The sequence below is a fragment of the Callorhinchus milii genome, unplaced genomic scaffold, assembly GCF_018977255.1.
Source record: "Callorhinchus milii isolate IMCB2004 unplaced genomic scaffold, IMCB_Cmil_1.0 Scaffold6, whole genome shotgun sequence".
Taxonomy (NCBI): Eukaryota; Metazoa; Chordata; class Chondrichthyes; order Chimaeriformes; family Callorhinchidae; genus Callorhinchus; species Callorhinchus milii.
The window spans coordinates 27,334,401-27,346,837 of NW_024704747.1; the positions used below are offsets into that span (position 1 = coordinate 27,334,401).

The 12,437-nt window shown below is 38.8% G+C and overlaps 1 protein-coding gene across 1 annotated transcript in view; it reads left to right on the top strand.

Annotated features, from left to right (window-relative positions):
• The window catches only part of myo3b (myosin IIIB), a 106,081-nt gene extending 94,467 nt beyond the window's left edge, over positions 1-11,614 (top strand). Inside the window, 1 exon segment of the mRNA XM_007889967.2 lies at positions 11,552-11,614. The gene's annotated coding sequence lies outside the window, so the exon portion shown is untranslated.
• Positions 11,615-12,437: the final 823 nt, after the last annotated feature.

The following is a 12,437-nucleotide window of genomic DNA, read 5'->3' on the forward strand; positions in this document are numbered from 1 at the left end:
ACTGTATCCAGTATTTTTAATAATGAATGATTCAGAGTTTTACTTTATTTCCTATTTAATTATATTGATGGGAGTTGTGGCGTACGCCAAGAGTTAGGATACTCAAAGCAACTGATACACAATAATCACTGGCTCTTTATTACAATGTGATGAAGGATTATTATTAAGGAAATTTAATGGACCGTGGATTATTCATCTCAATTATCTATCAAAATAGCAGGTGATAGTCCCAACTAGTCAATGCCAGCGTTTATACTCTGCATTCTCAAATATGAACCATCACCCGAATAATCCCTTCTCCTAAACCTCTCTATTCCCTTCCGCCTCATGTTTACATCCAGTTTCCTCTTAAATACATTGATGGCTTTTGCTTCAACCAAAGCTTCCTGTAAATAGTTGGAAATTCTCTGGTAACTACAAATAAATAGCTTAATTGTAAATATGTACAAAGAACTGTCCTAAAATGAGTACCAATCACCAATAATTTAATAAAATATTAAACCTCGATTATCCACCAATTTAAATTACTGACCAAGATTGGGGGATCCTTTCGCTGATAATTACAGCTGATAATTGAGATTTTACTGATACTAATAGCAATAATATTCCTTGCATTTGACATCGCGCCTTATCACGTCGTTGAGACATCTCAAAGCGCTTCACATTACGTAAACATAATGAAGCATTATTTTGGCAATTACTATTTCTCGGCTAGTTAATAAATTGTGTAAACGTTGCACTGACCATTTGTTATACAGCAGTATTTTCTGACTTAAAATAGATTATTGCCATTAAAAAAACAGTCTTATTTGTAAAACAAATGGCTCCTTTACATTTTCGGTGGGGGCAGAATAAATTGATAAATTAAATGCAAAGATAATGTAAATTTGTATACTGTAGAACAAACTCTCACGAAATTCGGCTGACTTTAATAAATGGGGAAATTCCTTTTTGGAGAAATTTTCTGAGACACCATTGAGTGAATACGAACTGATGGGTTTTCCATAATAAAGGCAATCTGATAACAGGAATAATTTAATTTACCCTCCAGCATATCCCAGTTAACAGGCTTCAACTGCACTATTGGAAGCTAGGAATATAAATTACTATTGTAGAGATTCTGCTGATAAGTACATTTTCTGTATTTTTTGTGATGAAACTTGATGTTTCTAAACTCTTCTCACTGTTTCTTGATTCTTTCTATCTCATGCAACCTACCAATGATGACATTGGTGTTGTGAAGTCTGATGCTACTACTGGGCAAGGCAATTGCCTTTGATTATTCTCTTCACCCTTTCCCCCTCTCTGTGGGGTTGCTTGATGCAGCCTTAACTTATTGTGTGATCAGTGGAGTAAATACCAATTCCTCACAGATAGTTGTGTAGCTCTTGTAAGTCAAACCAACAGCTAACAACTGGCATAGACCAGTTGGGCCGAATGGCCTCTTTCTGTGCTGTATATTCTAATGTATCTCAACTTTTTTAGTTGCACTGTTTATCATTTTCTTGTTTGACTTTAGAGCACTCACATCTCTCTCTCATTGCTGATTCCCTTTGTTTCTTGATTTGGTCAACATTTCCTTTTACTTGTAACAACTCAAAACTTTTTAAAACCCAAGTTCATCCAAACGTTGAATATTGCTTCCTTATCTGAGCACGTTTTCTAGTAATTCTCTTTAGCTCCTTAACCGGATACAAGAAATGGCTTGCGATCTGATAGGTAACCTTCCACTCAACTTTAGCATGAAAGCACACAGTCCATTGCTCTCCTTTGTCTCTTGTTCTCGCTCTACTGCAGTTATTCCTGTCTGTCAACACCCCTGTGGTCACTGAACTTTTATCTATTGTTCCTCCCAAACATTAACACATTATCATGCTCTACCTTTTCTCCCTTCAACCCCACTGTATTAAAATCAAACCTCCTCGTGCTGGCTGCCACTGTTAACTGGGCTCTGTGTGATTATCAACCCCCACCCTTGCCATGTTCCACTGATTCCGTATCCCCAAGTAGATTGATTTTCCAATTTCTCTTGTCCCACCCTAACTAAGTAAAGTAACGTCAGCCTCACAAATAGGTTCACAATTACAGTATTTTTATCCTCTCCGTGCTGAGAAAAAAAGTGATTAGAGCACTCGCTTTGCAAGCGAGAGACCTGAGTTCAATTCCAGGCAGAGGGCGAAACCTTGGGCAAGTTTCCTTACTCCACACAGAGCCTAATAATAATCCCTCCAAAACCAAAAACAATAATAAATTGGTCATTTTCAATCTATGACTGTTTGTGGGACATTGCTGTGCGCAATTGGCTGCCGCGTTCGCCCACAAATATACAGTGAATTCACTTTACAGTGTGTTCTGTGAAGCGCTTTGGGACGTCCTCCCGACGTGAAAAGCGCTATATCAAATGCAAGGATTATTATTATTATAAAAGTAAACAAAGCAAAGTTACAGTTCTCAGTAAGGAGGAACACTGCAAGGAACCACTGTGCTTAAAGATATCCAACTGTATATAATGGATAGGAACAGAGCATTCCATGGAGTCTTCTAAGAAAATTGAGGGTGGGGAGAACAGATGCTGAGTGATGTAGGGAAAAATATACATCATGCTTTTTTGTACTGCTTACATTAATTCACTTCATAGAAATTCGCCTTTTTGTTCTGTATTGCCTTCCATGTGAATCAGTATCCCATCAAGTCCTGTGTTACAATTGGCGGTATTACCTTTCACTTACCTCATGCTGCCTTTATCCCATTCACTCTTCCAATATCATAATGGGAGGAAACATTTGGTTTGCAGTACATTGCATAACACAGGGCTAACAGCAAGATTAAGGCTGCGAGTGTCTCAGGTTTTCTTTGATGTTCAAGCATTTTATTGTTGTCGTTCGTGCAATCACTGGAATTATTGACATTTCTAATTTATCATCTTGTATTAAAATAAAGTTGAGGATTTCCTGGTTACTCAGTTGGTAAAGTAGCAGTCTAGACTAAAGCTGAGCTATATAGAGCCGGGAGAAACAAGAATTGTACTGAGACTTTCTCAGCCAGGGTTGGGTTGCTACAATTGGTCTTCCCAGCACTAAAGGGGTGAAGAGGGGGAATTGGCTATCCATATTCTATGACTCCTGTACACGTGGATCTCAGAGGACAGGAACAGGTTTGGTAATAATGAACTCTGCGATCAAACAGTCTAGACTTGCAGGGGAAGATTGGCCACTTTGACAAGGTTACTGGAGACCAGTCAACTCCTGTAGAACTGTATCCCAGCAGCAATCAGTGCCTTACGGAGAAAAAGTGCAAAAAATATTTATATTTTAACATCAGATGTGTTCAGCGATGAAACATATCAGACTTGTAAATGTAGAAAAATATATACCGGGGGAATGTGCTTAAGAGAAGTAATGGTTACGGTAAACTGGATTCAAAGTTTGAGCAATTTCTAGAGTCAACAGAATACTGAGATTATTACATATAACATTTACTGACATATCTTACTGTCCAGCTATGTTTACAATAATAACTTATGGTGTAATTTGCATTACGTACTGCTCACATTTCCTGTTGGTATTCTAATATTTTTTGGTTTTGATCATGTGTTTCGAGAAAGTTTTCAACTTAACAGCCTCCCAGCAGAAGGAGCTGACACTCAGTTAATCAAGTCTTTTAAAGATCTGGTTAGGAATGGGAGTGAAGGATATAGAGATAACTACAGGAATGAAGAACTATTCCATGGAATATGATGGTTTCCTGTGTTACTCACAACTTGGAATTTGCCTCTGTGGAAACCAATTGGCCAGGGCTGAACGATGGAGATTGTTAGGTTAGATAGATAGTTAGATAGATAGTTTAGAGATTGAGCCTTGGGATATTCTGCTCTCTGGAGGGCCATCCGTTCTTGACATTTTAAGCTCAGGAATTCAATAGCACATTCTTCGTGAATTTCTCCCTGTGTCCTGGCCAACAGTCCCACAGATACAATTGCTTATTCGCTTCATGCCTGCTTATAGGTAGGGCATTGCTGTGCACGGATTGACCAACTCGTTCAACAAATTAAAGTCACTGCACTTTACAGTAAATCCTGTGAAGCGCTTTGAGGCGTCCTCCCGACATAAAAGGTGCGGTATCAAATGCAAGGATTATTACATTTAAAGCTCATGATGACTAGATTGGGGTGGGTGGGGGGGAGGGGGGGTTCAATCTGCTTCCATTTCAGTGCGATGATTTGCAGAGCTGTGGTGAGGCAGAAGCTCATTTATCTCCCAGTATTAATTAGGATGTAATGAAAGGTCCCGGGATATGCAGAGCTGAATCTTGTTTGGTGGTGAAGTTCGTGGTGCTGTTATTGCCTGCGCACACTTCTTTGAGAACCAGATATTGACCACATCCAGAGGATGTACAAGGTGCTTACTGTGCAATTTTTTTTTTAGTTTGCTGCTTTTGTCTTCAATTTTATCTTGCTCCCCAGTATTCTCGTTTGACAGGGCTGAGCTGAAAGATTCTTGGCTTTCAGCCCATCGACAAGCTGAATAAATCCTTATTGTAGTTCATTAGTGGATCATTTTTAATTAATGAAAAGAGGGAATAAATAATATCCCAAACTTTTGCTAAAATGTATAGAGAATTCAGAAAACTTTTTCTGGCTCAGTTCTAAAGGAAGATAATCAAAATATTTGCATATATAATTAAAAAAATGTAATGCATGTTGGCAAGACTTCTGAAAGATGTTTGTTATAAATACTAAGCATGATAGTCTCACAGGATAAGATCTCAAAACATTGATTGAAATGATTCCAACATATTCTATGTTTCTGTTTGTGATACATTAAACAACAGCGTTCTTTAAAAATGCATATGAATTCAAGATTTTTTTTTAAAAAATTGCATCTAAGTCAGGCTTTCTATACGGACAGCAGAGCTAATATAAAACAGAAATTGAGTGTCGGTATCTGCAGATAATTTCTCTCATGTGTGTCTTTGAATCAGCTAGCACAAAAGTTCCCGTCAATGTGTCAGAAAAGATCAAATGTTTCTGATTAGCGCACTGTAGCCTCTGAAGCCTTTTCCTGTACGGCAATGTTTCCAATAGCATTATGCCACCTTCAAAAGCAGATGAGTGTGACTTGGCTAAGAATTTGAGATTAAAACACGCATTGATTCTTTTCGGACCACTTCAATAAACCGTGGCCAATTCGACCTCCTGTAGAAAAGTGACTCCGGCCATTGTTGTAAACCCTCCCTGTTTGTCAACAGATGTACGGGAGCACATTATCCAAACATCTGCTTGGTTGGGGAATGGTTTTGTTGTGCCAATAGAGCTAAGAGTAGAAGGAAGGCTTTTACAGATTAAATTAAATCTGCTTTAATAATAATAATAATCCTTGCGTTTGATACAGCGTCTTTTGACGTCTCGAAGCGCTTCGCAGAACATACTGTGAAGTGAATTGATTGTATATTTTTGTGGACGAAACGCGGCAGCAAATTGCGCACAGCAGCGTCCCACAAACAGTCATGGATTGAGTGAGCAATTTTCTTTTAAAGGAATTATTACCCCGGAAAAGTAATCCGCCAACTGACAAACAACCGGGTTCCTACTTATTGCTGGTAAACAGAGGCGTGTGGAGTAAGGAAACTTGCCCAACGTTTTGCGCTGCCGGGAATTGAACCCAGCGAGCGAGGCGAGTGCTCTAACCCCTGAGCTACAGGACTCCAGCTATAGGAGCGTTTCAAGCGCTCTGAGACACACTGTGTGAAGGGTGTTATAGAAACGCAAAAATTGTTGTCGTTAAGATTTATCAGATGCACAAGAAAAAAATTAAATATCGTGAAGTGGTTCATCGAGTCCTGTTGGAACACCATTTTTCAATTTTGACTGAAGAAATTTCCCCCAATGCGTTTATAAATTACTGTCCAGGAATTTTATCTTTTAAATAACATTAGATTATGAATGTAAAATCAATTGATATATTTAAAATTGCTTTACAGTGAAAATTTTCCGAATGGAGCAGAATAGTGTTTATACAATGAATTTACATAGTAGAACGTGTAATAATCTTTGCATTACATATAGCCACCTTATCCCTTGTCTTTTTAAATAGGCTTAAGGGATCTTTAACACCAATCTAATCAGCAAGACGGGACCTTGGTTTAATTTCTTGTGCTTTGGATCATATATATATGTCCATATATATATACAGCCAATTAACTTTATAGTATATATATCCTGTGAAGCGCACTGAGACATCTCGAAGACATGATAAGGCGCTATATCAAATGCAAGGATTATATATATATTATATGTATATAGAATGTGTGTGTGTGCAATATATCTTTATAGAAATGTTATAAATTTTTAGATAAAGATCAGTTTAAAGGACAAACTTAATTGCGTCCTTTCATAACCAATTTACCTCACTAACTGGCTAAGAACAACTAACTCAGTTAGCCAAGGGATCAAACCTGCTGCCTTCGCGTCCTGCAAGGCTCAGCTACACATTGGGATAATTAGAGTTTAATGCTTTAGTTGAAGGTTTGCTGCTTTAATTGTGCACAGATACAGAAACATCCCTGTCAATATTTAGCTAAGATTGCAATTCAGATAAGGTGTTTGGTAAATTGAAACCACATGGGGGGTGTGGGGGGAGAGTCTCATTTAACTACAATGACCGAGATGAAGACATACAAAATGAATCAACACCCTCAAAAGTGGGTTGCTTTTGTTTTAAGAATGTTTTCGTGGTAGCGTGATTTCAAACGGTTTTGTTTAGGGCAATAAACAAGAAGCAGTTCATGAAGTACAAAAGCCTTTGCAGGTTCTGTGTTGCATATGCCCGCAAAGACTTCAAAGAGGAATAGTGATGATTTTTCCTTGTAGTCCTTGCCTTTTGGCCCAAAGGCTTCTCCATCTGAATAAACAAAACCCTTGTGGCCCAAACTGTGGTCTGGAAGATCAGGTGATGAAAAACCTGTGATTTTTAAAAATCAATATTGCTTTTGCTTCTACTTTTAAGGCCTTTTTTGGCAGCTCTTTTATGTATTTCAAAAGACAGTTCTGAATTCCAGGGGATTTGAAAAACATGTTACACAGAGCTGTACTGTAAGTCATTACTTTTTTCCCTACTGGAAGAGAATATCTTAAAATACAGAGATTTTTTCAAACCTGCTTTATTCCATGTATAGATTATTTGCAAGCATACCCCTTTCCCCCCCCAAGTGCTCAATGCACATAAATCTGACTCCTGTTTCGACAAGTTTTCAGACATTAGGACTGGATTTTTCAAAAATATATTTTATAATATGAGAACTTCTGGATTATTCAGAAACTAAGAACTGGATAATTGACACTACAACAGCATTTAAGACTCTACAACATGTGAAGGGCACTTTATGAAGTTGTTGTTCTTGTTGTTGTGCACTCTAGGATTCCTGTTGATCATGGACTAATTTAAAATCTTCTCTGTTTTGTAGAACCTTCTAGATTGCTAGATTGCCCCTTCTAGACAAAGTTATTATAGACAAAGTTATTCTTCAAGTAGAACACATTAACTGGTTTTGAACTCTCTTGCCAGTGGGATCTCTTTAAATAAAAGAGGCAATTTTTGTATATAGAAATCAGATTTGAGGGAAAAGAAAACAGATAGTTACAATAACTATGGAGCTGTGATATGGGAGTAGTGCGCTGAGTGTGAAGACTGTCTTTCATCTCTGGCTGCTGAGTGACCTTTCTTTATGTGTAAACCTTGTTGGTAAGTGTCATCAGGCCGTTCAACCACGGAACATCACAGACGGATCTTGTCATCTTCCGATTCCCACACGCGTGCATTTTCCAGCAGGGTTACTTGTTAGTGGTCAGATCGCTGAGATTTTTCCCTCTGTAGCTAAAGATCACTGGTGCTCCTAGTATTAGCCCAACTACAGTTGGCTACTGTAGTACAGAATGGAGGTCACACTTGGCACCGTCCTGGTTAGTACGTCTCAATTTCATACTGCGCAGCCCGCATCCCACCACCTGGACTTCAGGAGGAACAAATAATGTACAGTTCTTTTTAACTTTGCTTTTCTGACCAAGCTGTTTCAGGAATGTGCCTGAAGACTCTTCAATAGAGCAATCACATGGCTTAGCATGATTGAATTGTTGATGACCTCTCCTGTGATGAAGGTTGGTCATTGTTCATATTCATGGTAGACCTTAAATTGTCGATTCTTCATTTCCACTTTCTAACTCTTACTTGAGTGTTGATTTACCCATTGTAACTGTGTGCATACCTTTGGATCTTATTCTACTGTAAGTTTATCATTCAACTAATTGATTTGTGGATTTTGTAGTAGTTATATCTTGTGGAATTTTGCCCTCTTTAAAGACTAACCTTGTTGTGACACTCACTCTTACTGCACTAGTTTCATTAGTGTAGCTGAAACGAATCAGCATTATTGTTAGCCTCATCAATCAGACAGATGTCATTTTGTTTCCTGGTTGTACAAGATCAAAGAGGTGTTAGGCTGTTTTACGCTTACAAATTTGGATAACTTCTAAATTGAGTAGCCATTTAGGGTTGAATGTGTAGTCTCACTCAAGGGCATTAACTAACTTAATAATTTAGCAAAAAGAAACCGAGCAGTTTAAGGATGTTATTGTCTGAGCGTAAACATCTTCAGCAAAACACACGTCTTGGAAATCTCATTAAAAATCAAAGTAAGGCTTGGACTTCAAAGAAATCCTGTTGGTGTCTTATTTTAGTAGGCAGAAAAAGTAACTCTAAAAGTGGAGTTTTATGCTGATGGTCAGAGTCGCTCATCATCCATGCTCCGCCGGGGAGTGGAGTAGATTAAGTGGAGAGTCTACCTGAGTCAGAGGCACAAACTCAAACCGAAAAAGCTGTGAGAAAATATTGTACTGTATTTTCGTGCTACTTTAAAATGGATTGTTCAACTAAGTCTGGAGCCATTTTTAAAGGGGCAAAGAGCAGAGTTGTTTAAATTGGTAAACTGCCTCCAATTGGGTAATCTAATATATCATAGCAATATTGCTATGGCGTTTTTTATATTTTATGAAAATAAATTTTGTAGCTTGTATTATCAATACTATCCGCCTTTATGTAGAGAGTTTGATAGTTTGGCATATAACCAGTACATTTACGCACGGGTAAGTAGATTGCTGTAGGGAAACCTGATCATACTTCCTGGAATAGGGGAATGGGATGAGTCAATAGCTTCAGTGGGGGAGCTAACGCCAGCACAGATACAGTGGGGCGAATAGCTATGAACCTTCAATGATTGTGTGTAAAATATATATATACACATATGTAGCTGATCTGTCCTTGCCCTGTAATATTGTGGGGTAGGGTAGAGTTTTGATTCCATGTTCATATTGCAAAGAAAAACAGTGATTTGAGGAAATGTTAGCGAGAGGACACTTTCAAGACAAAACGTACTTAATGTTCTTGTGTGGTAAAGTCTGGCTCCATAGCTGGAAAATCCTCATCATTGAGAGACTGTCTCTTGGAGATGGTCTATTTGGAAAAGCTCCCATGAGTTTGGGATGGTATCAGGAATGCAGTATTAGAAGACTCTACTGCCCATTTGGGAATAGTTTTAAAAGCTGTGCCGTAAAGTTGATTCCCCAATGTGTAATATAATGGGAGCAATAGAAGAGGAGAAGAGTGCGTAAAATAAATAACCAGATACAAAGGGACATCTAGCTCAAATCTGCGGACAACAACAACAATATGGATAAAGTTCTCTTTCCTCCAAATACTCTTTGGCCAATAATTTTGAGTTTAGAAGTTAATGTATAGGCAATGTATAAGAGGCATCAAATGCACGATTTTATCCTTTGTAATATTTTTATTTAGTTATCACCTCCATAATTGCTTTTGTTTAGCCTACTTATGGCGTTCCAAATAAAATAAATACCAATAAACATGTATCCTGTTAGATAATATTAATAAAATGGAAGTCTAGCCCTGTGAAATGGAATAATTATATTCTATTTCCTAGTTGTGCAAAAGTACAAGAGCACAAGAGCGTATCCTTGACTGATCTAAAAGACAGTGCAATGAATTTGCTTGCAGTGTGTCAAGCAATGACAACAGCACTTCATTCTAACACAGGCTTCTGGCAAGTGCTGCAGATAAGAGGCTTAGAGAGCCTTACAAAAGGTATAGTGATGGCAATATGCCACTGTTTTTCATGCGTTTGTAAATTGAAAAAAACGGGGCAGCTGTCCTTTTGGCTCAGTGGGTAAAGCGACTGGCGGGTGTGAACTGACACAAACAGACACCATAAGATCCCAAATTCGATCAAAAGTCTGTGTTGAGTTAGCTGATCTCAGCCTAGACAACAGCACAGCCACAATTAGCCTCTGCACCCTGAGGACTGCCACTCCTGATCGCTCTCCAAAATGCATTTGCGGACATCAGGAGAGGACAGCGTTGGGCTTCGGTTGTGATTTCACCCCACAGTCAAATAAGCTGCCAACCTCACTCGAGGCTCTCACACGACAGAACGGCCAATTGGGAGAGTTCTTTGGAGAGCATTCAGGGCCTGTGGAACCGTACCAAAGTGGGAGTCAGAACTTTTAGGAGAGGAGTGGATAGAAATTTGGACACAACTAAGCTCTTATTGGCACAAAAATTCGGATGATCACTTGTGCATCTCCTTTTCAGCAACTCTAAGGATTTCTCCATTGGCTCATTTACTATGTTCACTGACAAGTGCAGAACTAAGGGATACAGATCAGGAAGGTACCAAGTTCAATCCCGTTCAGCTCAGGCCATGAGATGCTACATTTATCTGCAGTGATCTGAGATTGAGGATAAGGAAATTAGTTAAGATATCCACTTGTGGTGGTTATCTCTTGAACAAAGTGGGTTTCAGGCTGAAGATTGACAGATAGATCTTGAAATTTAGATTTCAGATACATTTTGAAATCAAAGTAAATACATTAAATATCTCACGATTATCTGCGTCACTAAGCTTTTGGCAGTGGTCTGAAGGTGCAATAACATTATGACCAATATATAACATCATGTGAACTTGTTTGGTTTGCTTCACTCCGCCCACCTCCCTCCCCTGCAGTTAGTGTTCAATCTTAATCAAGTTAAGGAGAGATATGGTGCAGGCGGGAGGCACCTTCCCACAGGGAGAGGAAGAAACATTGCTGGTCAAGTTATCATAGGCCAAATTCATTTATTGCCAGGTTTTTGGACACCGAGGTGTCTTGACACAGACATTGGACCCACTAGAAATGAATATGTGGCTCAGTGAATGAGTCCGAAAAAAACAAGAGAAGAACAAATCAAAAGTCTGTTTTGAGTCAGAAGAAAAATTTATTTGCAGAAATCCAGGGATCCTTACATATCTGTTCTCAGAATCGTTGCACAGTTTTCTCAGTGGCGCTACAGTTGTTTTTTAACACTGCAAACAAATACTAACACTAAAGGGGTGAAAAGAATTATCTACCGTGCACCAGGCAGCAAAGATATTTACAGTAGACCGACTGACATCCGGCTGTAGCTTCAGATTGTTGGGGGTTAACGCTTCATACTCTTATGTTTAGAATCAGGAAAGCAGTCAGAACAAAGACAGCAAAGAACACCTCGCCGACGAACTCAACAGCCCAAAATGCTGAACAGCCCTGAGGACAGCATGTATTATAACCAGTTAAATGTGAGTTCAAAGTAGCAATAAAGCTCTTTTGCTGACTTTGGGTCCAGATGATAATACCATTATAAATACCTGCCCCAACCTCTGCAGCCCCACCCCCATGCTCTTCTTCTGTCTGTCTTGGTGAACATGTGCTTATGCTCTTTATCTGTTGCTTTCATGTCAGGATGTCTGCCGTCACGGTGAATAATTGATGTGGTTTATCAAAGCCAAGCAAGATGCATGCTTCATCAGGCTCACTTGAGCTCTTTGATCAAAAAAATTATGCTGTGACTTCTGATATTATCAGCATCTGCTTGCATTCAACACAAAATCACTTTGAATTAAAAATTAACGACTTGCTGCTTTGCTGTTGACTGTGTGTTCTTGGCCTCTCCACAGGGAATCCTTGAATACCAAGGGAGCAAGAGAAAGCCAAGAAAATTTGGGTAAACAGATACTCGTTCCTATTTCTTTCCCAACTGAAAAATCATAAACAGATTATTGTGATATTCCACATGTTCGTGCATCGTTTTTGGACTTTGAAGATTACAAACTTCTGCACCAAACAGATGCTTAATTGTTTAAAAACGAGCGATTAAAACTTTAACGTAATATGAAGTACTTTTATGTACAGATTTCTACGAGCAAGTATCTTACAGATACAGATAGTGTGAAGTCCTGTAGCATATTGGTTAGAGCACTCATCTCGCAAGCGAGAGGACCCGGGTTCAATTCCCAGGTGGGGCAAAACCTTAGGCAAGTTTCCTTACTCTACATGGCTCTGTTTACCTAGCAGT